General features: G+C 43.6%; 1 long non-coding RNA gene across 1 annotated transcript; it reads right to left on the minus strand.

Moving 5' to 3' along the window:
* Positions 1-4,217: 4,217 nt before the first annotated feature.
* LOC116667142 lies at positions 4,218-11,642 on the minus strand. The gene is made up of 3 exons (XR_004323915.1): positions 5,137-11,642; positions 4,747-4,857; positions 4,218-4,603 (listed from the first exon to the last, which is right to left on the minus strand). It is a non-coding gene; the product is annotated as an uncharacterized LOC116667142 (long non-coding RNA).
* Positions 11,643-25,122: the final 13,480 nt, after the last annotated feature.

Raw genomic sequence — 25,122 nt, forward strand, 5'->3', positions numbered from 1 at the left:
AGTCCCCGCTGAGGGCCTGGTCACCAGTGGCCTGGGCCCCCATTCCAGGTGGCATCCATTAGCCCCGGAGCCCAGCTCTCTGGCACTAATCACAGTGCAGAAAACCAGAAAATAGCGTATCTTTTTTTATTTTCTCCCCGTTTTTAAAATTTGAAAGCAACAAGAATTTTTCTCTCATATCAAACTGCATTAAATTTCTGAGTTTACAAAAAGTTACACAAATTTTTATTTGATCTAGAAGTGCTCTACTCCCAGAGCATCTCAACTCCCCTTCACAGCTGAGGCCCTCTATTTTATTTTCCTGGATGGCCTACGATGGACTCTATTAGCCAACATCGTGTTCCCAGGATCCCCTGCTCTGAACCCAAGGTTGCTTGGCCTTTATATCAAATAACACTCAGAGAGTGAGGATCCCTTTCTACCATTGGAAAGACAAGACTTCTTTTTTTTTTTTTTTGGTTTGGTTATCTGTCTTTTTTATTGAAAATGTTCAAACATAGCTTTTTCATATTTGTACCCAGCTGAGGAAAATGTGCTTTCCACAAAATATATGAATCCATGCCCTTCCAAAAGACCTCTAATTAACTCAGTGCCACCCACATCACTCCTGTTCCTGACTGTCCTGTATTGTTTGACATAGTTTGCCACTTCATCTTTATTTTCTAGTCACTAGCAACAGTGGGTGTCATCTCCCAAATGTCACATCTTAAGAGTACAGCCCAGCAGGGGCTTAGAAGTGTTCTAAAAGGCTTGTTTAATAATCACCCCTAATGGATGTTTGAAAATAAATCTGTTTTTCCTCAAGGCCGATCTTGCTGTCTCTCACCCCTCCCCTCAACCAAGGAACACTCCCATTTGGGACACACGCTTGTCTTAGCTGCTGGAGCCTCCAGGCCGACTGGATCACTAGGGCGCCCAGAGCCGGCCTCCGTCCCCCTGACGCACGCCTGGGCAGCAGCCCACACACCGCATCCCTCTCTGCCTGCTTCACCGCACCCGCAGGTACCCAGGAGCTCCGTCTTCTGGACTTGGATTTATTTCCAGCTCTAGGAAGTAAGTTCTAGAGAAAGCATGGTGGACGGTTGTGTTTTTATTGTTGTGGTGGTCTGCTTGGTTGGTTCCTTCTTTTGATTTCCCTTCTTCCTGACTTCCTTTTGGAAAACCATCATTCTACACATTTCTAGAATTTATGGTGCTGGAGGGATTCGTCCTTATTCCTTATGCTCTAGAGGACAGCACACAGCCCAGGCCTGGCCACTTCTCTTTCTTGGTTTCAGCAATTGATTTAGGAGGTGGGTAGAGGACCCAAGCCAAGCCAAAGGGTTATTCTCAGCATTTTGGCTAGAACTCTTAGGAAAGAGCTGCTGTCTTTGTGCTGGGTTTGAAAGCTGACAGATTGTAAGTATGAGGCTTCTTAGAGCCGTCTTGTCAGCTGGAGTACTGAGCCAAGAGGCAAAGCGGAAATGAAAGGTAGAGAGACACAGGTGTCTGATGACGGATTTGAGCGCCCAGACCTAGCTGTGCCCGAAGCTAACTGTGCCTGAACTTTTCAGCCACGTAAGCCACAAGAACTGCCTTCCTCGCTTACGGCAGTTTGAGCAAAGCTACTCTCCTTCAGGAGCCTTCCCTGCCTGAAGCCTTGGGATTTCGAGCAGACTGTTAATGGAAGGCTTCCTGGTTGCAACGGTGTGCTGCAGTCCAGGGATGGAGGGATTCACCCCTGTTTAGCCACTGATTGAGACACAAGATAGATATATGTAACTTTCATGAACACTGCAGTCATTTCCAACTCATCTTAATCAACATATTTAATCTCTTCTTTCCCAAACATGACAAAGTCATGATCAAGTAGCAAAATTCACAGATGGCTTACCTGCATAAGGACTGACTAATAATGAAAGGTCTAAATGTGAGGAGCAGCCATGTGGGACCCATCTGATACACAGAACTGGTACCCAGTCCCCAGGAGGGTGAACACGGACATATTACCTGCAATCCAAGTGAAGCCCCTCCCCACAATGGGCCACTCATGGCCGGGGAAAAGGACTTCCTGAGGCAGCCTTATTTCTGTTGCACAGACCTAAGGGCTAAGTCCATCAGTTAACAGGACCCAAACAAACATCAAGAGCTTTGAGACTGGGCAGACTTGTATTTAACTCTCAAGGTTTGTAACTTGCTGGTTGTGTGAAACCTCAGAGGAGCCTTCTTAGCCTCGGTTTCCTCACCCAGAAATGGGAACAATACGACCTTTCTCCTAGGTTGCTGAGGATAGTCAACTAAATTATAACTCTAAGTACCTTCTCTAGACACCAGCATGTAGTCAGCAACCAATAATTGGTAGCCATCATTAGCTTAATTATTAGTAATAGGAATAATAATATTAACAGCAGTAGAAGTTTGCTCACTCCTATTTAAATTTCATGTATATAACTGGAATTGTGGGCCTACGAAACAGCATTAAAAATAATTACCATAAATAGGCTTTGGGGTCCTCTTAGCTCAACATGTAAGGATGAGAACAAAGAGGCAGAAGAAGGATGCTTTTTCAGTTTTGTTGAGGCTGATACAAAGTACCCTGACGAAGCCAAATTTCTCAAACACTCTTAGAGGATTTTGTACACTAATCTCTGCTTGCTCTTAATTCAGAGAAAACGTCACATTTAAAATAATGTTAGCAGACCTCTTTAACAGTTGAATTGCACACGCTTTATTAAAAGATAAAGGCTAATACATTTCATTCATTTCTTCAGTCTCTACAAATGGCATCTCAAATGACCTGGGAACTTTTTAAAAGAAGAATTTTGAAAATGTGGTTCAGAATACCCCATTTATTAAATGTGGCATAAAATGGAAAGAAAAAGAAAGATAAAACTGAAAATAAAAACTGGGGGAAAAGAATACTGCCACAATAACTGAGCAGAAAAATAAAATAATGCCAATGAATGCAAGAATAACATACACATGTTTATGCTCATGGTTCATTTGGATCCTGATAACTGGGTTTTAAAATGGTTTTACAGAGTCAGATTGCCTTTAAATCCAAAGTGGATCATTTGTGGGGAAAGAGTAAAGGGGGTTCCCCACCCAACATAGGAGCTGAGGTGGGTAACTCTTCTGTTTTGTTGTATTTAAGGCTCTTTGCATGGCTCCCTGTCCAATGTGTCCTCATCGGGGATGTTCCACACTTATCAGCACAAGCCTAGCCAGAGTGATTGGTTCAGAGGTGGGTATGTGAAAAAAATTCTGGTTAAGGATAGGTTCATAGTTTTATTGAACATCTTGGGGAGGTAAATTCACTTTTTTCCCCAGGACCGGAAAATCAGAAGACGTACTCTACCACTGCTAACTGCTACAACTACTGCGCATGACATGTGAGATGAAAGCCAACAAGAGCAGAAGGCAGAGCCAAGACATGGAGGGAAACTGAGTCCCCTAAATCCTCTGTAAGCCTTGAATCCAGTGGTGCCTACCCTCGCCCCCTGAACTTTCCAGTTTACGTAAGCCAATGAGTTGCCTTTTTGTTTAAGCCAATTTAGGCTAGGATTTTGCTACGTGCACACTAAAGTAACCCAATGATCTAGAGATCTGGTATCAAAAACAAACAAACAAGATCAAGAAATACCTAAGTTTAAATGAGGCATAAGCAAATCAGGAAAAGTTCCAGGATCTCAGCTGAGGGATTAAGGCGAGGCACCACAGCCTGTTGAACCTAGAAATTTCTACAAGCTGATCTGCAGACTCATGATGCATCTTCAGATAAAAATAATTAAACAAAGAAATAAACTATCTGACTTATGCGGTGTGGCCTTAGCTATCCAACTGGGGAGTTTTGAGAGAGAAACTCGGGAAAGTATCAGAATCCAAAATGGTGGCTGTGGCAGGACAGTGGATCAGGGGTTGAGAGGTGTCTTCGGGAAGTTAGCTGAGGAGGCAGCAGTTTGACAACATCTACCCTGATCAGGGAAAGCAACGGGACAACTTGCTAAACATTGAACAAGGATGCTTGCAACAACTGCATTGTTTAGGCTTTCTATGACTGCAAAATAAGAGGCTTTCCCAAACTTGGGAAGGTGCCTTTAGGGCTAGAAATAAAGGGGTGTGACTCTGCTAGCACACAAGCAGAAAGAACTCAGACAAATGAGGAATTGTAGTTTTATGAAATGGGGACTGTACAAAGCAGATGCATTAGGAATTTGGAACCAGCTTAAGACAGTACATTGTTTGTTCAATTCCTGGTAGAACTCCTGCCCACCCCCCTACCACCGAAATTATTTTTAATCATATATGGCAACTTCTTTGCCAAAAAAAAAGAGCTTGGATGCAATGCTAGCATAGCATAAAAATCACAGCAAACACAGTTCAGAAGAATCTTGGAACTGAGACGCTTCCCTCCCAAACCACAGTTAGCCCAGTGCCCATTCCTGGCGGGGTGGAGTGCAAGGTGGTGGCAAACTGAGCTCTGAGCAGGCAGCAGAGGCAAAAGCCACACTTTTCTTTTACATTAAGAACTTTGCATTAGGACTCATTCTTCATTCTTCTCATTCATGCATTTTGGTGTATCTGGTGCCATTTAATTCTCCTTCTACTGGGTAAACATCAGAAACTGTTTAAAAAACAAGACAGGGTTAACTCAGCCCAGAAACATTCAAATACCAAGATTTAAATTTCTTGGGCAAGACAATTGCCAACTACATATGGCTAACTTCCTTCTGCTTAGGAAGCCAAAGGAATGGTTCCACACCTTACCCCATCCCATGCCGTTAGATGGGTCATCTGGGTACCATGTGCTAAGCTGTGCTTAGTTTCCAGTACATTCAATCCTCATTTTATATGGCAAACAGGAGAAGGGGTCTGGCTCTGTGATAAAGAAAAAAAAGCACAGAATCCAAAATAAAATGGATAGTTTAGTTAGAAAACAGAATCAGCTCGAGAATAGTGCCTAGGATACAGCAGGCACTTATGCAGAGTGAATGAATAAAAGCAGAAGCAAATGAATAAATGAATGAATGATTTGCGAGACTGATCAGTTGGTTGTGCCATTTAAAATGAGACCCGAAAGAGAAACACCTGGAGAGTTTTAAGAGGCGGAGCAGCATCACAGTTGGTCAACAGGACAAATATCTGTGGTTCACCCACCTTGCACAAGATGAAGTGGGAAATGCTGAGGGGGAGGGAGGTAAAAAGATGTATCACCATGGTTTCTGCTCATACTGCTTGCCATCCACTTGAGAAAACAAATACACTAAGGAAACAAGAACCAGCATTGTAAATTATTTCTCTTTGTGAAATTAAAAGCACACAGAAAAAAACCTTACAAGCATTCATACAGGTACTGGGGCTGGAAAGTCAGAGAAGGCTTCACATAGAGATAGTATTGCTGTGGGTAGAACTTGAATCTGTGGACAGAAGGAGCAAGGGGAAAGGCTTACCTGGGAAAGAACGTATTGTGTGAATGCAATCACGTGACATTCAGACCCAGCCTGACAACTACCTCCGTCTGTAACTCTTGTTCTCTCTTCCAGGGTCCTGGTTCCTACAGTCACCTCTTGTCTGGATGGCAGCCTCCAACTGGGCTTCTAGTCTCTTTATCTTGCCCACTTCTAATCCACTGTCCTCAAGGGAACAAGAATAATCTTTTCTTCTGGTAACTGTTTTTAAAAAAATTTTTAAGTGGTATTGACAGAGTTTGTTTTAGAATAGTAAGAAAAAAAATTTGATATAAATATACCTTAGCTTATTGGTTTTCTTTTTCTTAATTGAAGTATAGTCGATAAGAATAATCTTTTAAAAAGATAAGTCTTACCAGTTTTCTTACCTACTAAAACCCCACAGTGGTTCCTCACTGATCTTAGAACAAAGTTCTAACTCACTAGGCGTTTTTCTGTCCCCAAGCCCCACTTTCCCAGCCCTCCCCCACTCTGCCCTCCAGCTACGCGGAACCTCCTTCAGCCCCCAGGTGTGCTATGGCATGCCACCTCTGGGCTTCAGCCGTGGTGTTTCATTCCAAGAGAACTTCTCCCCTGTCGTTCACCTGGCTGGCTGCTATTCACAGGTCAGACTGCAGCCTAGATATCGCTTCCTCTGCAGAGCCCCGTGGCCTCTGGGTCTGGGTTCTATATCCCTCCTCTGTTCTCTCATAGCAGCCTGTGCTTTCTGCTCATAGACCTTGTCACCCTGCAAGATCACGTTTATTGTCCCATTTTGCCACCAGACTGTAAGGTCCATGAGAAGAGGGACCAGGCCTGCCTGTGTTGTCACTCTGTTAGTAACACACAGTACAGTGTTTGACACTTGTTAGGTATTCAGTAAAGTTGCTGAATGAATGGATGGATGGCTGGATGGAGGGAGGGTGAATTTTATACAAACAAGTTGGGAGGGGATTGAAGACTGTGATGGGCCTTAAATGATAAGCCAAGGCTTCTGAATTTTACCTTGAATTATTAGGCAGTTTTGAGTACAAAGTGTGACAAAAACAAGAGATGATGAAATTGATACTCATGAGAAATAAAAATAGATACACCTGATGCTATAGGAGGGGAAGGTTAGAGAGTGAAGGAAAAGAAGTCAAAGATTTCAATTCACAAAAAAGAAAGGGTTTAAAAGAAGGAGGCGCGAAATCAAGTGTGTGGTCTAGAAGTGCTTCTTAGAGGAATTCCTATATTGGGGGACTTTTAAGGTTGGGTTCAACCCAAAGTTGGTCCTCAGAACCAAACCTAGGCCTTCCCCCGACACCCAGACGCACTCACGCATAGGAAAAGGGAAATGCAAAGTCTTGGGGACCGTTTGTAAATAATCCTTTCACACAGGGTGAGCTAACTGCTTGGATTGCAGACAGAGAACGATCAAGATTCCCAGTTGAGGAGAGGACATGGGTCCTTCTGAACAAGATTTAAAAAAAGAAGAAAAAAGAAAAAAATTAAAATGTTACCATTGTTCTATTATTATGTAGGTGGTAAGAGCCACGTAGGCAGAGGGGGACAAAGAGACCAGCCAGTCTGCAAATACTGGAAAGGTCAAAACAGCCCGACCAGCTACCGTGAGCTGTCTTAGGACGCACGGCCCGGGTGACTCCTGAGCCTCGCTCTGTGTTCAGAGTCAAACGTTTGGATTATAATATTAAACTAGGACTAACGTGACCCACACTGTTAAGGTTAGTAAATGAGTGGAAAATTGCACAACTGGACATCTTTCTTAGTCGTCCAGCCCTAAAGGTCATAATTTGTAGGGTCGCTGTGCTGGCTTGGATTCTGATCCTTTACCAAGCGTTGGCAGCTTCTTCAGTTCTGTACGAGATGGAGAAGTCCCTGTCCCTCCTGGGGGAGAGAGAATGTATGTTAGGCAGGCAAAGACTCCAGCGTAATGTAGACAAGGTGTGGCTGTACAGTAATGACAGGGATCTTTTAAATGAAAATACCAGAACTTACTGTTCAAGGGAGCTGCTCTGCAAATCCATCCGCCTCGGGCATGTACCATTAGTTTGGAGCTGTGTCTATTGCTCAAACATTTTTGGAAGGCATCTTCCGACGCTGTGACGCAGTGCGATGCGGTGAAAGAAGGATACACTTTGAATTCTGACCACTACCAGCTGCACGACCACAGTCAAGTTTCCTAACCTATCAACTCCTTAGATTCTTTCTCTTGTAAAATGGACATAAGATACCACACCACAGTTTTATGTGGATCAAGAAATAATGCTAAGAAGGGCCAGTCTTAGAGGGCTGGCCACCAAGGCAGCCACTGCTTGTGGCACTTCAGTTCGGCTTTAGATCTGTAGGGTACACCCAGACTTGTTAGGTAACCCTAGACTTCCTTTGACCAGCAGCAGAATTACTCAGCTTGATTACTCCTTCCCACACCGAACCTAGTACCCAGATTAGTTTCCTGGGGCTGCTGCTCCCAAGTACTGCGCACGGGGCGGCCGAAACAGCAGAGATGTATTCTCTCACAGCTTCAAGTCCAAAATCAAGGTATCCGCAGGGCCATGCCCTCCCTCTAGATGCTCCAGGGGAGGTGCCCTCCTTGCCCCTTCCCTGGCCTGGTGCTCCCTAACAATCCTTGCTGCGCCTTCGCTTGCAGATGCAGCTCTCCAGCCTCTGCCTTCATCAGTCCATGGCATCCTCTCTGTCTGTGTCTCGTCTTCTCTCCTTAGAAGGAAACCAGTTAGACAGGATTTAGGGCCCACCCTAGTCCACTATGACCTCATCTTAATTTAACTATAACTGCAAACCCCCTATTTCCACATATGATCGCATTCTGAGGTTCCAGGAAGATGTGAATTTGGGGGGTTTATATTCAACCCAGAATCGTCCCCAAAATTAAACTCTGAAAAAAGAAAAACAAATAAACCCAAGGGTTTTACATGCTTGAAGACCTTCAAAATAATCCAGTGCAGGTTTTACAAAAGCTAGCACGAAAGAAGAGTTTCAGAGATGTTTCAGACAGTGAAAGCTGGCAGCTTTATTGGAAAATATGGCTTGGCCACCACTGTGATGAATTTGAAGCCATCCTATCTGCCTCTGTGTGTACATTCTCATGATTTAAACTTTAGTGAGACCACCATTGTGTCCCTCCACGAACGTGGAATGAGAAGTGTCCCCTTGCATGCCTACGCTTACCAACTGCCACTCATTTCAAAGGGACTAGAGCTCACAAATAATGATAATAATAATTAAAGGGGTGTCTTCTTCTAAATTTGATCTGGTCAGAGACAGATTCGTGCTGAGTTACCTCTTTTTCACTTTCAGTCTCCAAGCTTTGTGTTACACAGTTTGCATTTGTAGAAACATCATAAACGTCTATAGATAGGCAGCATTTGTACATCTTCTGGTACAAAGAGAAAGCCAAGGACACTCTCCAGTCTCAGGTGAAATCCCTCCATTAAAGAAGGCAGATCTCAGATGGAGACAGACGCCTAAAGAAGACGGAGATTACTGCAGGGCTTTGATTTTCAAAATGATGCAAAATTTCCTTGTAGCCAACATGGCAATATCAGCTGTTAAAAAACAAAAATAACGACCTAGGAACTTGAAGGTAGGCTCTATGAGGTATGAATACCTGAAGATGGCAGAAGGCTAAGACGCTTCTGAAAGAGAAACCCAGGAGTAAATCAGCACATGGGGAAATAGGGAGTGGTCCCTTGAGGAAGTGTTACGGCATTCTCCTGCAGAGAGATGGAGAGCACAGCAGGGTTGGAGGGAGTTTCAGTCACCTAGTGTGTTGTCCGCCTGTGGTCTAGACCAAGCTCTGACCTCAAAGGACTGAGCTCTGCCCGGCTGAGCAGACACGATGACCCCATTCTAGGTTCTTCAAGTCTGATGAGATAGCTGAGCCAACACCAGAAGGCATAGAGTGCAAAAAAAAGGGGGTGGTGGTGGTGAAGAATTAATCTGGCTCCAAGAGGCTGGAAGGGTTAAAATTATCACTCAGATTAGCACAGGGATTCCTGAGCTCCCTGTGCCAACATCAAGGGGGCACAGGGCAATTTGTCAGAGACCCTAGTGAAGCAAACAGGTGGTCTAGAAGCAGCAGCGGGCGGTATGGTCAGGTCAAATGAGTCCCAGCATGAAGAGATTCTTCACCCAAGGACTGATGGAGTGTCAGGTGGGGTAACGCTCTGCTCAGCTTTTAAGTGCTGGGATTTTAGCTCTGGAAGATGGTAAAAGTCTCATCAACTCTTCATTTCTTCTAATAAATCATCCCTGGGATGCATACTGACCAGTGTTATTTATGAGTTGAAGAGTTGAAACAGCCTCGAGAGCAAGCAAGGGAACAATTGTCTCAGGTTGCAGATGGGAGCCAAGAGAAGTGTTTCAGTCTCATAAAGTTCCCCAATTTCCATCTGTCCTAGTGATGTTTGACATCAGGCTTACACTTGAACAACTTATCTAAAGGGAACTTAATCTGGGAAGCAAGGAGAGCATTTAAAAGTCAAGATGCCTGCAAGCGGCATGGCAGCCTAGGGATCTAAAGTCAACAGCCTGCAAAGACCAAGCAGGTAACCTCAATGAGTGAGGCAGAAAGTGAACACAAGAGAGACAGCTGGTCGAATGAAAGCAGCAGCTTTCCAGCTCCAGCCTGTTGGTGTCCTGCAGGAGCACAGGCCCACAGTTGCTTAGTTTGCAAGAGAAACCCAAGATCCAAAAATTTTAGATGTAATCTGCCCATCGTTCACAGCTATACTGCAATATAAATGATATATAATAAATTGCACATATTTAAAATGTACAACTTGATATGCATGTCAGATGAATTGATAAAGAAAATGTGGTATAGATAGACAATGAAATATTACTGAGCCATAAATAATGGAAGTCTGCCATTTGCAACAGTGTGAATGGACCTAGAGAGTATTGTGCTAAGAGAAATAAGTCAGACATATAAAGACAAATACTCCATATCTCCATATTATCACTTATATGTGGAATCTAAAAAATAAAACAAATGAAGGTATATAACAAAACAGAAACAGGCTCACAGATATAGAGAACAAACTAGTGTGCTAGTGGGGAGAGGGAATGGGGGAGGGACAAAATGCAGGTAGGGGATTAAAGCATAGAAACTACTATGTATAAAATAGATAAGCAACAAAGATATATTGTACAGCACAAGAAAGTATAGCCATTATTTGGTAATAACTTTAAAAATAATATAATCTGTAAAAATACTGAATCTCTATGTTATATACCTGAGAAATGACATAATCTTATAAATCAACTATATTTCAATAAACATAATAATTAAAATAAAAATTAAGTGCACCACTTCATATATATGCTTATGATTATTTACAGATTTATATATGCTTGTAAATATTTAGTGTTTCCAAACTGTTTCCAGAATGGCTGTACCACTCTACACTCCCACCAGCAGGGTATGAGAGTTCCATCGCTCTGCATGCTTGCTGACATGTGGTATGGTTAATCTTTTCAATTTTAGCCATTTTAATAGTTGTGTGGTGATAGCTCATTGTGGTTTTAATTTGCATTCCCCTAATGACCAGGTCAGTTAAGTATCTTTTTATGCATTTATTTGCTGTCCATATATCTTCTTTGATGAAGTGTCTATTTAAATCTTTGGACCATTTTTATTGGGTTATTTATTATTATTGGGTTTTGAGAGTTCTTTGTATAACCTCCATACATGTTTTTCATCAGATATGTGACTTTCAAATATTTTCTCCCAATCCATTACTCACCTTTCATTTTCCTAACAATGTCTTTCTAAAACATGTTTTAATTTTGCCAAAGTCCAACTTTTTTTCATGGATTATAATTTTGGTGTTCCATCTAAGAAATTTTTGCGTAATCCAAGGTCATAAAGATGTTCTCCTATATTTTCTTTTCTCCTCATTTTAAAAGGCTGAAAATAATTTTTAATTCTATGAAAGTTCTCTGTAGGCCAAACAAAAACCCCTAGCCTGTGGGTCACCTGTTCGTAACCTTTTACTTACAGCATGATCTCTCAGATTCCGAATTTTATATCATACGAAGTTAACGAGTCCCTTGCTTAACTCTTTCACAACACATTATCTCTCACAGAAACTGTGATAAGTCTTGCTCAGGGTCACCTTTTCCAGAAGATCAGTGTTTTCTTTTAAAAAGTACTGATGCCATTTGCACTAACATGGATGGACCTAGAGATTATCATACTAAGTGAAGTAAGCCAGACAGAGAAACATATATTTATCATACAATATCACTTATATGTGGAATTAGAAAAAAGACACAAATGAACTTGTTTACCAAACAGAAAGAGACTCGGGGACACAGAAAACAAACTTAGGGTTACCAAAGAAGAAAAGGGTGGGGGAGAGAGAAATTTGAAGTTTGGGATTAACAGATACACACTACTATATATAAAATAACAACAAGGTCCTACTGTACAGCACAGAGTATCCTGTAACAACCTATAATGAAAAAGAATATGAAAAAAAGAATATGTAAGTGTAACTGAATCACTATGCTGTACACCAGAAACTAACACAACACTGTAAATCGACTATACTTCAATAAAATTTTTTTACTATTTAAAAAAATGTATTGGAATGTCTGAATACTTCTAATGAGTGTTGAGAAAAGGAGTAAATGCTGGCTTAGTTCTCTTGAATTTGAACTTGTTGGACTTCTGGTCAGATGAAAAGGACCTTCACTAGCATAATGTATTAGCAATCTACCATATCAGCCAACTATCGTTGAACTTTAACTAATGAGAAAATCATGGAGAGAAGGGGGTTAAAAGGGGAGGGGCAGAGGGAAACCAGCCTTTTCTGTTGAAATTTTGCTTTCAGGTAATCAGGGTCAGTGCCAGTTGGGGCCCTTTATTCTTCGATGCTATCTCAGAACTCAAAAAGATGATTTCAAAACCACCTGACTAATTAAATGCTCTTTCTTTAACATGGACTCTCCAGCATAGTGTTTTTAATATACTGGAGGAGATAAAATTCTGGCCCTGGGCAGACACCAAAAACATTTTTGTATGGTCAACAGAGAAAGAGTGTTCTCAGCCCCTCTGGCATTGTTCTGGAAATCCACACATGATGCAGGAAATTAGCTGTCTCATGTCCAAACACTGTCGATGAGAACACTTTTTAAAAATGTAATCAGACACCACGAAAATGCAGGGTGCAGTTCAGAATGTATGATGTGTCCTGGCAGTGCTGGGGCTTAAGAATGTCACCACGTGGATGGGCGGGCCACAGGCAAGGGAGAGCGGGAGGTTAGCGGGGATTTTTATTGGGAAAAAGCTTTGCCAGGCCCTCTGAAACCACTACAGCATTTAACTCTGGGAACTCAAAAGGAGCAAAGACAACTATTGAGCCCCAGTGCTCTGTAAATGCATAGTATTTCTCTTCTATTACAGCTGAGAAGCTGGTTTAGATCGACAACTGTAAAACTTATGCTGGTGATGCTGATAGTCTGTCAATTGTTTCAACAATGGTTCAGAAACAGTCCTCAACTCCTGCAAAAAAGCATTTTCAGAGAAGTGAAAGTTTTCCATTGCCCTCACAGGAAAATATTGCTTCTGAACCTTCCTTATCTCCAATTCCAGGGCACACGTGGTCCTCTCAAAGCGGCAGGGTAGTACATCCTTCCTCTGAAGCCATCTCATGCTCCTGTGCTTATTTTACAATAAAATAATAATAATAATAATAATAATAATAATAATAATAATAATAATAATAATAATAATAATAATAATAATAAAAACTCAGAGGACCAGCAAGGGGTTAAATGCCCTGAAACTTCCAGTGTGTCTTCACCCTTGATTTTGCACCAGCAAGCCAATACCTTGTATTTCAAGTACTTCTGTATTTCTTTGTATTTTTTTCAGCACTTAGTACTGGTCCTTGATCAGCTCATCACAGCCCGAAATGAAGCTACTGATTCTTGCTTTTAATCCAAGATAGGGAAGGTTTGAAATCTAAATAAATAAGAACTGAGGAATAAGTTTCCTAGCAAACTCTCTTATAGCAGAACTTGCAGTAACTATATGGATCTGTTATTGGAAGGGTTTCCTCCATAACCTCACAGAAAGGATCATCAAAAAGCAGGAATTTGGACATTGTTTTTCCTGAAGTATGTAGAGGGATGATTGTTTGGCTAGGAAAAAAATTGGGGGGAGGAGTAATTGGGTTTTTAGTTATTGGTTTATTTATTTTAATGGAGGCACTGGGATTGAACCCAGGACCTCACTTATGATAAGCATGCACTCTATACCCTCCCCATGTCCTCCCCTGACACTGTTTGGCTAGGAAAAATTTAACTTTATTTTATTTAGCAGAAAACACATCACCCACCATGGAGAAAGGCAGCTGTTCCATGTTGGTTTACTTTGTATTAGTCCCGGGTGACTTGGTCTGGTAAGGAAAGCACAAGCTTTGCGATTTATAGTGAGTTTGCCACTTGCTGTCTGTGTGGCCTTGAGCAATTATTCTGACCTCTCTGAAACTCAGCATCATCACATACAAAGGGGGCTACTGACACGCAGCCCTGCAGCCCCGAGGGTTGCTGTGAGGATTCAATGCATTTTAAGAGCCCTGAGGGTACCCAGGCGTGGCTGTTATGCGTCTGTTCTCAGAGCGCTGTAGGATGCGACTGGAGTAGTCACCACCGCATCTTATCTCGTAACTGCTCATTTCATCTGCTTTACTCCAGCACCCTGTTAGGGAAAGGACCAAGGCTTGTTGGTTCACCTTTGCATTATTCACCTGACACAGGCCCAAAGCAGAGGAAGTGTTCACTAAATGTTTTTGGAAGGAAAGAAAAAAAAGGAAGGGAAGAATAGGTTGATTAGAATAGTGATTAAACGACTAAAAGCATCGACTTTGGAGTCAAACTGGATTTCAAATCCAAACACCGTGACTTACTATCTGGCTGACTTTGGGCAAGTTATTGAACTCTCACCTATAGAAAAAAGATAATGTTTACCTCAAAGAGTCGTGATAGGGTTATGAAGTTAATTTTGCAGAGGGTTTTGCATCGTTCTCAGCCTGTGCTTAAGTGCTCAGTGGCCATTATTCTCATTATTATAACATAGTTAGGAACTCATCTTAAATCTGATTGATGCTTTGCAAATGACTGGGTAACAACTGCCTTGATCTTGAATGAAATGGGTGTTGCAATCATGCAGGAATCACCTTCTGCTGTCACTAGGCATAAGCTGTAAATAATCAGCGCTATCTGGGACTGCACGCAGGAGAGGACGGGTCCGGTCGGCGCTGTCATCAGCAAGCCTGACCCTGCTGGGAGGGTGGAATTTCAGCCGATTCAGACAAGCATTTGAACAGCACTTATCTGTACGTTCAGGGCACAGGGCTAAGCGTTCTGAAGCTTTCAGAGATAAATTGCATTCGGCCCTCCAGGAGCTGGCAACTCATAAATCACTGTAAGAAAACGCAGAGGGTGATCAAATGCTCCAGGCAAAGTGTAGACCATGGTCTGGACCCAGCAGATGGGGAGGGGTGACCTGCTAATTGGGAAAATGGGCTCTGGGTTCAAATCGCTGTCTTGCTCTTTTCTGACTGGGAGAAACTTCATTTCCTCATATGCCAAGTCAGAGCCCCGGGAGTGTCCACTTTATGGAATGGTGGTAAGCATTAGATAAGACTTGTGGCTGGACATGATGTCTGCTAAACGGTCAATAAATGTTAGCCGTTATTGTGGCTGTCTTCATTTCCCAGCTAGTATTATTTTAATTGGATAATAGTAACATTATTATAGGTATTAATACACAGCCTAATAACACAACTAGGGTATTAAAACTGGTATATGATAAAAATCTTTATATTCCTATAGTTAATATTATTATAACATTAATCAATATAATAACAGTATTACTACAAACCATAGAACAGATATGTAATACTTTAATCATATAAACTGTAAAAACTAATAGTATAACAATACTATTTGTAACATCTTAAGTACTTCATGGAGAATTTGGCATTTGACCTCTTGAAAAATGGGTACATTTAAGCAATATTTGGCTCTTCAGTGTCTAAGGAATAAAAGGTGTTTTTTACCTGATGCCTTTCCAAGTCTCTAATCAGTTCTAAGTTTTTTATTCCCCCACGTGAAGGAGAGAAAGGAATGCATGTTGGGCACAAATTCCCCAGGTCACTGCTTTCCCATATTTTGCTTTACCCACCCTGACATCCCACAAGACAGCCAGGGCAGTGGTGATCAGAGCACTCCACACACTATAAATATTTGCCTCACAATTACTATATTATTAGTATTTATGTTGAAAACAAATTCCCCTTTGGGATTCCCGCTCAACTCTATTGGCACCTGGTGGATCCTTTAATATTTAAGTTCCTCCATCTTCAAAGATCGACATCAGAGTCTTTCCTGAGGCTGAGGACTGAAAGTTCTTGCACCTGGGAATTTCCCTTGTGGCCAGAAAACCCAAAGAGGGGAATGTTTCATGCATAAAAGAAATGTTAAAGGGATAAGATAAGGCGAAGTGGAGGGGGGGGGGTTTGAGGTCTAAACACCACACATAAAGATTTAAATGAGCCGGCCTCCACCTCCTTCCCCCATTCCCATTAGAAGTTTATAAAACTTTGTGTGTGTGTGTGTGTGTGTGTGTGTGTGTGTGTGTGTGTGTGTACAAATGCATGTGCACATGCAAGCATTAGAAAGGGAGCAATAAATCAGAGCTGAATTTGCATTGACTTCCCAGAAAATGTTTCATGAAATTTGTTTGTAAAATAAATCTAAGGCAGCGATTCTCAAACTTCAATGAGCACAAGAACCACCTGGAGAGCCGGTGAAAATTTTTATTTCCACCCCCAGAGAGCCTGATTCAGTTGGTTCAGAATGGAACTCTGGAATCTTTATTTTTAACAAGCGTCATGTCATTCCAGCGCAAATGGTCCTTGAATCACTTGGAAAAATACTAGTCTAAGGTTTATGTTTTTCTCTCTTTATATTTTTTTCTGTCCTTCTATTCATTTGGGGATAACTTTTGACTATTTTCCTCAATTTTCTCACTAAGTGTATGAGTCTTATCATTTGCATGGCTGGGTTTTGGGGTTTTGGTTTTTTGTTTTGTTTTTTTTTTTTTTTTCCATTTTTGGAAACTATTTAGTCTCTGAAAGCTACATCCCTTTTGATGGAGTAGGGCCGGGACAAATGCAGTGAAAAGGACTGTATTCTGGACCTCAGCTAGACAATGACAGGGAGTCCTAGAAAGGTTTTTTCCTTCAGGGGTTTCTCCATCAAGAGCAGTTTAAACTGAGGGAAGTCAGCTGCACTGGGTCTCCTGTGAGTTGCCCCTTCCCTGTGAACTTAAAAGCGATGTGGTTAACTTCTGCACAGAGCACATGGCCACAAACACCTGCCATGTGTGCTCAGGGCGGAAGGATCCAGGGCTTTGATTTGCCACGTGTGAGCAGCTGTGCGCAAGTGAGGGAGGAACCAGAGGGACCCAGGCACCCAGTCAAGAGGCAGATAACACAGGGGGCTCCCCTCATCCTGCTGTCCTGGGGTCTGCCCTTTTCTGGCTTCTAGTGGAACAGCCCAGATACCTGCTCTGAAGGAAGAGAACTTGATAACATGAATCACAATGTCCTTTGTGTCCTCTCTATATTTGAGGCTGAATAAACTCTGCTCCTGGATGAGCTGGGAGGAGGATGAAGGAAGGCTTCTGGGTACCAGGACTAGGCCATGACCCTTGGAGGGAGCCCTGCCCTGGAGCACAGGCACTGGGTGAGGGGAAAGTGAGGAGGGGAGATTCTGAATTTAAGTGGCAGCAGTAAGTATCCTCATAAGAAATTTGAAGACCAAGAAATGTTTTTATCTGGGAGCGTTGTCCCCAGACTGTTAGAACAACAGTTAACCTCCTCAATCTACAATAGTGACTATCAGCCATGCTGTTGTAACATCTCTGGATTTCAGCTTCTGTGAAATGAAGGTATTGGAGCTGATAATGTTTTTGACTCCTTCCAGCTCTAACATCCAAAGAGTGACTGTTTTATCTGAGTGATACCTGAGAACTTTCTCAGGATTAGCTACAATGATCTTTAGTAGTTAAGAAGCTAGTTATCTATTCCTGCACAACAAATGATTCCAGAGTATCATGGCTTCAATCAACAATTTTATTTTGCTCACAGTTTTGTGGGTGAAGAACTGAGAAAGAGTTCAGCTGGGCGATTTATCTCTGATTCCAGCTGGAGCTGGAGGATCCATTTCTGAGATTCTGGGATGGCTTCTCATTCACCTAATAGATGCCACAGCTCACTCTCTCTTTGTCTCTCTCTCACTCCGTACTTGGCAACTCACTCTGAGCATGCTTCTCACAGCACAGCAGCCTCGGGGCAGTCAGACTTCCCACATGGGGCCTTGGTGTTCCAATAGTCAAGCCAGGAGCTGCTGGCCCTCTTAAATGCAAGGTCCAGGGCTGGCACAACATCACTTCCACGTATCTATTGGTCCAGACATCACAAGCCAACGCAGATTCAAGTGGGGAACTAGAACCTACTGCTCAGTGGGAGGAGAATCAGAACATTTTAAGCTATCCTCAATCTGCCACAGTCAGCATTTAAATAGAAATCCATGTCCAACGTGATTAAATCTACCCAGTGGCAGCGACTCCAAAAAAAAAAAAAAAAGTCTGTTCTTTCACAAAACTGCAAAGACACAGCTTTTTTTAAAACAAGAGGGCAGTCTGGGATATCCAATGATCATTCTATGGCCTCATTATACCCAGACGAGAAGCTGACTGCTGAGGAAGGTCAGGTTCATGAAGATACTATTTAAAGACCAAAAAGCTGTTTTTAAATAGAAACTGATAGCTGCTTAAAAAAAAAAAATTTAATTTAAAAAAAAGTGAAAAATAGACTAATTTTAGTGTAATTGATATTGATCTTTGATAGCACTGAGTCCTTAGCTATTTCAGAAAGAACAGCAAGGGAAGAGCCCAGAAGTATCCAGAACTCCGTCTACAAAGCATTGTTACCGAGGGCCACCCCATGGGGCCAGGGGAGAAGCTCATTTCTCAGTGTTCTGCTTACGGTCTTCAGTGTGACACAGATGCCACCCTTGCAGTCTGCACACAAACAGATCTTTGTTGCTCTGGGTGCTGCAAATTCCTTACCATGAATAATCTACCACAACAAACGCTCCCTTTAGTTCCTTCTCAGTCTCGAGAGTATTTGAGCTCCCCAGGGAAAAGAAATCAGGGCTCAGTAGGAATTAAATGCTAGAAATGCTCGCTCTGAGCATTGCTCCAGAAAAGAAATGGAACGGACCCTATGCCCTATAAATGTGAATGAATTTGGGACAGAGACACAAAGTGCGACAGCAGTAGGGAGGCAGCGTGGTGGAGTCATGAGGTGTCTGGGCCCTGCAGTCACCTAGTCTGGATTCATGCCTGAACCTCATCACTTCCCAGCCACAACATCTGGGACCAACAACTGAGCTCACCTGTACTTCTCTGGCCTCAGGAGGGAGGAAAAGACCACAGTAGAAAGATCTGCCTCATAGAGCAACTTGCTGAGGGTTCAGTGTGATGACCTCTGCAGGGTGTTCAGCACACAGTAAGCCCTTGATGTGTGTTTATCCTGTTACTGTTACTGTCAGACTTACACGTACTCACATTGCTGTTCAGGTGTGCAAAGGGAATAGAGTTTCTTAGCTTTTCCAGGACTGCTATAACATTCCTTAGCAGGTCCCCCTCTGCGCTGGGTAGTTGGGAAGGGAAGTTGTTAAATATGTCAATTAGGAGCATCTCAGTCTCTTCCGGTGTGAATTCTTTTTGGGTGACTCCATCTTGATCAGGTCATCTAGGACATCTTCCCTTCCCACTGCTTCTCACCAAAACTGGAGTCTATATAAATGGAAGGCCAGGGCCTGGGATCCAGCACCCTGCCTTGGTTCTCACTTACCTCTGCCGTGGGGTGTGCCTTGTCTTGCCCTGGTGTTGGCTATGCTGACAATAGTCCAGCCATCTGCTTCCGGATCTCCACAGCGCCACTGACCTTCCCAGCACCTCTGAGTCCCATCTCCAGGGCAAACGGGAACTTTTGGATTCTTGCTCACCATGTGCTGGGATGCCCTGCCCCAGGCTCACTGACCTATGACGCCCCTCACCTCAGCCACTCTTTCACTGCCACTCCAGCGCGGGGCCAAACATTGGGCATCTCCCAGGATGGTGGCTCCTATGGGGAAGGGGGCAAAATTTTGCCTCCAGGAGACATTCGAGATATCTAAAGACGTTTTTGGTCGTCGCAGCTGGGGAGGTGCTACTGGTACCCAGTAGGTAAAGGCCAGAGGTGCCACTAAACATCCTACAGGGCACAGGACAGCCTCACCAGTAAAGAGTCACCTGACCGAAATGGCAATCGTGCGCAGGTTGAGAAAATCTGTCCTAGAGGTTCCCAGCACCCCCAGGCCACTCTGAGGAAAGCGGCCACTAGAGTCAAGGTGCCCAGTTCTCCTGAAACCTACCTAGATGTTTCTACCACACAGCGCAGCCTCCCCTTCCCACCAGCGGGGCTGTTACTCTGAGACTGGAGTAGGCGGGGAGGAAGGGACCCCAGCACCTTGCTCTGCCTGGCTCTCCTCTCCTCACACCTCTCTGAGGACAGAAACGGTGTCTCTCCCAGCCCTTCCTGGGCAACAGAGATCCCCGGCCGCTCCCCCCACCCCCGCCCCAACAGCATTGGCGCCTTCTCCTTTCCGAGACGGCATCTTCCCTGGGGCCTTTTCTGGGGCCAAACAGTGGAGTGAGTGCAGGGAGAGAAGCTGACTCATCACTGAGGGAAGACAAAAGGAGAGGTATTTGGGGAAGACTCTACTGTACTTTTATTTACGTTTATAAATACGACATAACCAGCCACTTTTCTCCTGTCAGGCAACGACTTGATAAAGTCTGCACTGAACTGAGTTGTACTCTACAGAATTTATTCCTACCCTCAAAAACAAAACAAACTGGGGGCAGGGGCATCATTTTCCCTAGGCAGCCTCCCTTCTAATACTGTTGGGCTGTTCTCTGAAGTTCTACTCGGACCAAAAGGAGCCCCTTTTGTAGGTCCATTCTTGCCTCTCTCCACTCCTGCCAGCCGAGCTGAGGGCCCACGCTGGGCTCCTTCAGCATCAGGCCTTCCGCGTGCCAGTGGCTGCAGGTCCTCCTTTGCCTCGGGCCTGAGAGCTGCCTTCCTTGACTAGGGCGGTCCCGGGCCCACGGTGACCTGGGACAGCAGAGCCATGACACACATAAGCTCTGTGGTGGGCCGTGGAGGTGGGAATGCGGGTCTTAACATTTGCTGGAGGTGGAACCAGGGGCAACTGACTTCATCTCTCTGAACCTCAGTTTCCTTAACTGTAAAATGGAGATGATAATGTTGGAGTTGCAGTCGGCTCAGGCCCCCGTCACAGTTCATCTCAGGCTGAGTGGCTTAAACAACAGAAACTCATTTTCTCACAGTTCTGGAGGCTGGAAGCCTGAGCGCAGGGTGCCAGCGTGGCTGGCTTCTGAGGATACCTCTCTCCTTGGCTAACAGACAGACAAGCTGTGTCCTCACATGGCCTTTCCTCCAGGCACATGCAGAGAAAGAGAGCTCTCTGGCGTCTCCTCATCCTTTTGTAAGGACACTAACCCCATCGTATTGCGGCCTCACCCTTAAGACCTCATTTAATGTTAATTACCTCCCTATCTCCAAACACCATTACGTTAGAGGTTAAGGCTTCTGCATAGGAGTTTACGGGAGAGAGGGACACAATTCAGTCCATTTAACTGGGTTTCTTTAGATTGAACGAGATCATCCATTCAAAGGATTTGAACCTAGTAAGCACTCAGTGTCTATCATCACTGTTGCTGCTGCTGTGAGGAGTACAGAGCACCACTGAGCCGGACGGCTGGCTCCACTGCTTGACACCCATTAGCAAAAGAGTTTACTGAGTAGGGACCAGGGAAGGAAGACATGGGGCTGACATGCAATATCAGAGCCAGACAGACAGGCATGAGAAGGAGCTCAGGGAAGGTGCTGAATTTCGCAGGAAGGAAGCAGTAGATACCATACAAAGGGTACCACCAGGTCACTGACATTGACGAAAAACAGTATTCATTGATTTGTTCCACAAACATAAGGGCTGCCATTTATTTAACACTTACTGTGTGCAGAGCATTTTACATTATCTCTACTCTCTCCCAACAACCCCAGCAGATGGGGAGATTAAGATTCAGAGAGGTAAATGGGCTCACCAAAGTCATACAGTGATTAACTGGCAGAAGCTTGACTCAGTTTCAAGCCTGGGCCATCTTGTGCACAAGCTCAAAGCTGTGGGCATCAAGATCAGAAGCTCTAGTCCTTTCCTTTGAGTTGTTTTTCATTAAAGGAGGAGTTGGTCGCTAGCAAGATGTTGTCACTGAAAGCCAGTGTGGAGACTCACCTCTTGCAGCATTTTGAAAGGGCCAGAAAAAATTCTCTATCCACCCTTAAACCTATGGAGCTGAGAAATAATATATGAGCTGGGGAGATGAAGGGATTAAGGGGATTGCCTAACCAGTAATTCACTCCAAAATTCAGTGGATTGAAGCAATAATCATTTATTCTTGCTCATAGGTCTGCAGGTCAGCTGGGTATTGGCTCATCTGGGCTGGGCTCAGCTGAGTGGCTCTGCCTTGAGCTCTAGATCCAGCTGCACTTGGCTCCCAGCTGCAGGTTCCCTAGGTATTCATCCAGGCCTCAGGTAGAGAGGTAGCGGCTACCTGGGGAAGGCTCTTCTCAGAGATGGGAGCAGTGATGCCTCTTAAGGCCCAAGTGCAGAACTGGCACGTGGTCCCTGCCACCCCACACCCCCTTGGCCAAAGCAAGCTTCCAGCAGTGGAAAAGTTGACTCTGCCTTTGAGGGGCAGGGGGAGGAGGGCCACATGGTCAAGGGTGCGGACCAAGAATTGAGGCCAATAATTCCATCTACCAAAGACATTTTCTGACTTGGATAGGGAGTGGCTAACATTGAGGGGGTGGAGTGGGTAGAGAAGGTCTATAAAATCCCACTAACTTTCAAAAGATTTGCCAGAAAAAAAATCTGCCTCTGAACAAAACCGCACGTTTCCTCATTTCTCCAACTGAGATCATGAAAGCCAGATCCTCCCACCCTCCCACTTTCCTTTTCCTTTTCCTTAAAAAGTGTACAAAATTGTAGGATGCCAGAATATTAGGCAAGCCTGGCTAAAAAGAGAGATCCCTCCAGTCTTAAGTTTCAACCATCTAGAAAAGTAGTGTTTGGCAAACAACTGTGAAAAAAATGTGTCCTTCTGCATCAGGGGCTCAGGAGCCCCATTTGGTGTTTTATCTAAGGTGTAGACCCCTTTAATCTACAAGCACACAGACACCAGCCTAACTGCTTGACAAATAAGAACAAGCATGCTAATAAAACAGAAAAAAAAAAAAAAAAAAAAAGGGAAAGACCTGAGAAATGTAAATCTGAAAGGACTGGGGCCAGATTTTATTGCCAAAGTCAGGGGAGGCCTCCAGCCGTATCACATTACTGGATAAAGCTGTATTTACATTTCCCTGTGTTAGCTCAGCAGTTCTAATGACGGGGTTGTATTTGAACTGGGGAGACACAGTTCCTTCCAATAGAAAGCTGGATTGCTCTGTCTTTTCAATAGAGATCTACCCCTCTTCCCCGGCATCATCTTCTGCCCTCTGTTGTATTCAGACCAGCTCCACAACGCCAATGTTTGGTTCTCAGGAAGCAGGGAAACTAGGGGAGCTCTTTCTAGGGGTCCTTGCAGCACCTGGGTACCCTCCTGCTCCTGATCTCTTACGGACTATAGGAAAATCCTTCACAGAGTTTAGTGCACAGGTCAACATCCAAGATGACTTTTTGCCTCAAACTAGAAGGCCTACAGGGTTATGCAGCCCTGAATTCCAATCATCAAGGAGTTACAGATCTCTTGCAGTGTGCCTGGCACTGATGCCAGGCCAGGGAAGGTAGCAAAGGAAGGAAAAAATGCATAGTCTCTGAACAGAAAGTATCTTTCCACGTATTGGGTTCTGAGCTGCTGTGACTTCAGTTGCACTACAGCTGGGGAACAGAGGGTTAAGAGTTTGGGGCTTTGCTTATAAAAACACAGCCCCAAATCAGATAAAATAACTCATTTAAAAGCAATTATAATGCATTTTATCCTATTCTTTTGCCAAAGAGCACCTTCCTGGAGTTTCCTTTTCTCTTTACTTTTCCTTTAAAGTCTCAAAAAAAGAAGAGGCACAGACCAAGCAGATTGGAAAAGGGAGTGATGAGCGCCCCAGGTGCCACATTGTGCTGAAGAGAGAACTTTTGGATCCAACACTCACCAGGTCTCACGGTTGGACAGACTCACTCAAGGGTGCCCGACCAACCTCACGTTCTGGTGGGGAGTTTTTTTCTCCATGAACATATGGATTGTATTAGCATTTAGCAGGCAGCTAAGTAAAAAAAGAAAGAGAGAAAACAACAACAACAAAATAGAAAACAAAGTTAAAGTACAGTACTTTTTTTGTATTGAAGTATAGTCAGTTACAATGTGTCAATTTCTGGTGTACAGCATAATGTTTCAGTCATGCATACACATACACATATTTGTCTTCATATTCTTTTTCATTATAGGTTACTACAAGATATTGAATATAGTTCCCTGTGCTATAAAGAATAAATTAGTTTTTTATCTATTTTATATATAGTACTTAGTATTTGTACATCTCAAAGTATGTTTTATTATATTGAGGCCAAGTTCCATTTTCTGTGTGTGCAATTAATACATAGTCCCTGGTTTAAAAATAAATCATTTTTCAGGATAAATAAGCACTGTTATCTAACACAATGGTTCTCAAACTCTTAGATGCATAAGCATCCCCCTTGGGATTTGTTAAAAATGCAAATTTTAATACAAGAGGCCCAGAGAATAGCCCAGGAAGCTCCATGTTTAGTTCTCTCTCCAAAAGATGTGGTTCGTGGTAAACAGGACTCTGAAAAGCACTGACCTAACCACCTATCTGGTTTACTTTGGTTTACTCTGATGTCACTTGGGGGCATGGCCTATTTCTGACTGTACTCGTGAATGACAGGGCATTGCCTCTTCCAGCTTTTCAGAAAGCATTTGCCTCACCCTAGCTACCTGCATTCTTTGTTGGTTCCAGATGAGCAAGACATCACCTGGGTTGTCAGAGAGGCAGGCACGAACCACTTTATCCCAAGATCCAGAGCAAAGCATGGAGACATCTAGACCAGTGGTTCTCAACCAGAGTGGCAACATCAAGAGACGTGTGTGGTTATCACAGTCTCAGGGCTGGGGGGCAGTGAGGAAGGATGCTGCTGCATTTGGTGAGTAGAGACAGAGATGCTGCTGAACAGCCTACAGTGCATGGGACAGCCACTGATAGCTAAGTGATCCCATGCAAAATGCTAACCATGCCGAGACTGAGAGACTCTGTTTAGACCCAGCTGTTCTTCACAGGGAACTCAGAGAGTTTAAACCCCTTCTCCATGTGCTCAAAAGTCACATTGAGCCCAGATGGGGGAGGGTCTTGAATGCCAGTCTTAGACATATGGGCACTGTTCCATATTTAGTGAGCTTTGAAGAGTGAAGAAAATCACCTGTTCCTACAAAACAATTAGCCCGGAGGAGACTAAG

Source organism: Camelus ferus, chromosome 11 (assembly GCF_009834535.1).
Source record: "Camelus ferus isolate YT-003-E chromosome 11, BCGSAC_Cfer_1.0, whole genome shotgun sequence".
NCBI classification, from domain to species: domain Eukaryota; kingdom Metazoa; phylum Chordata; class Mammalia; order Artiodactyla; family Camelidae; genus Camelus; species Camelus ferus.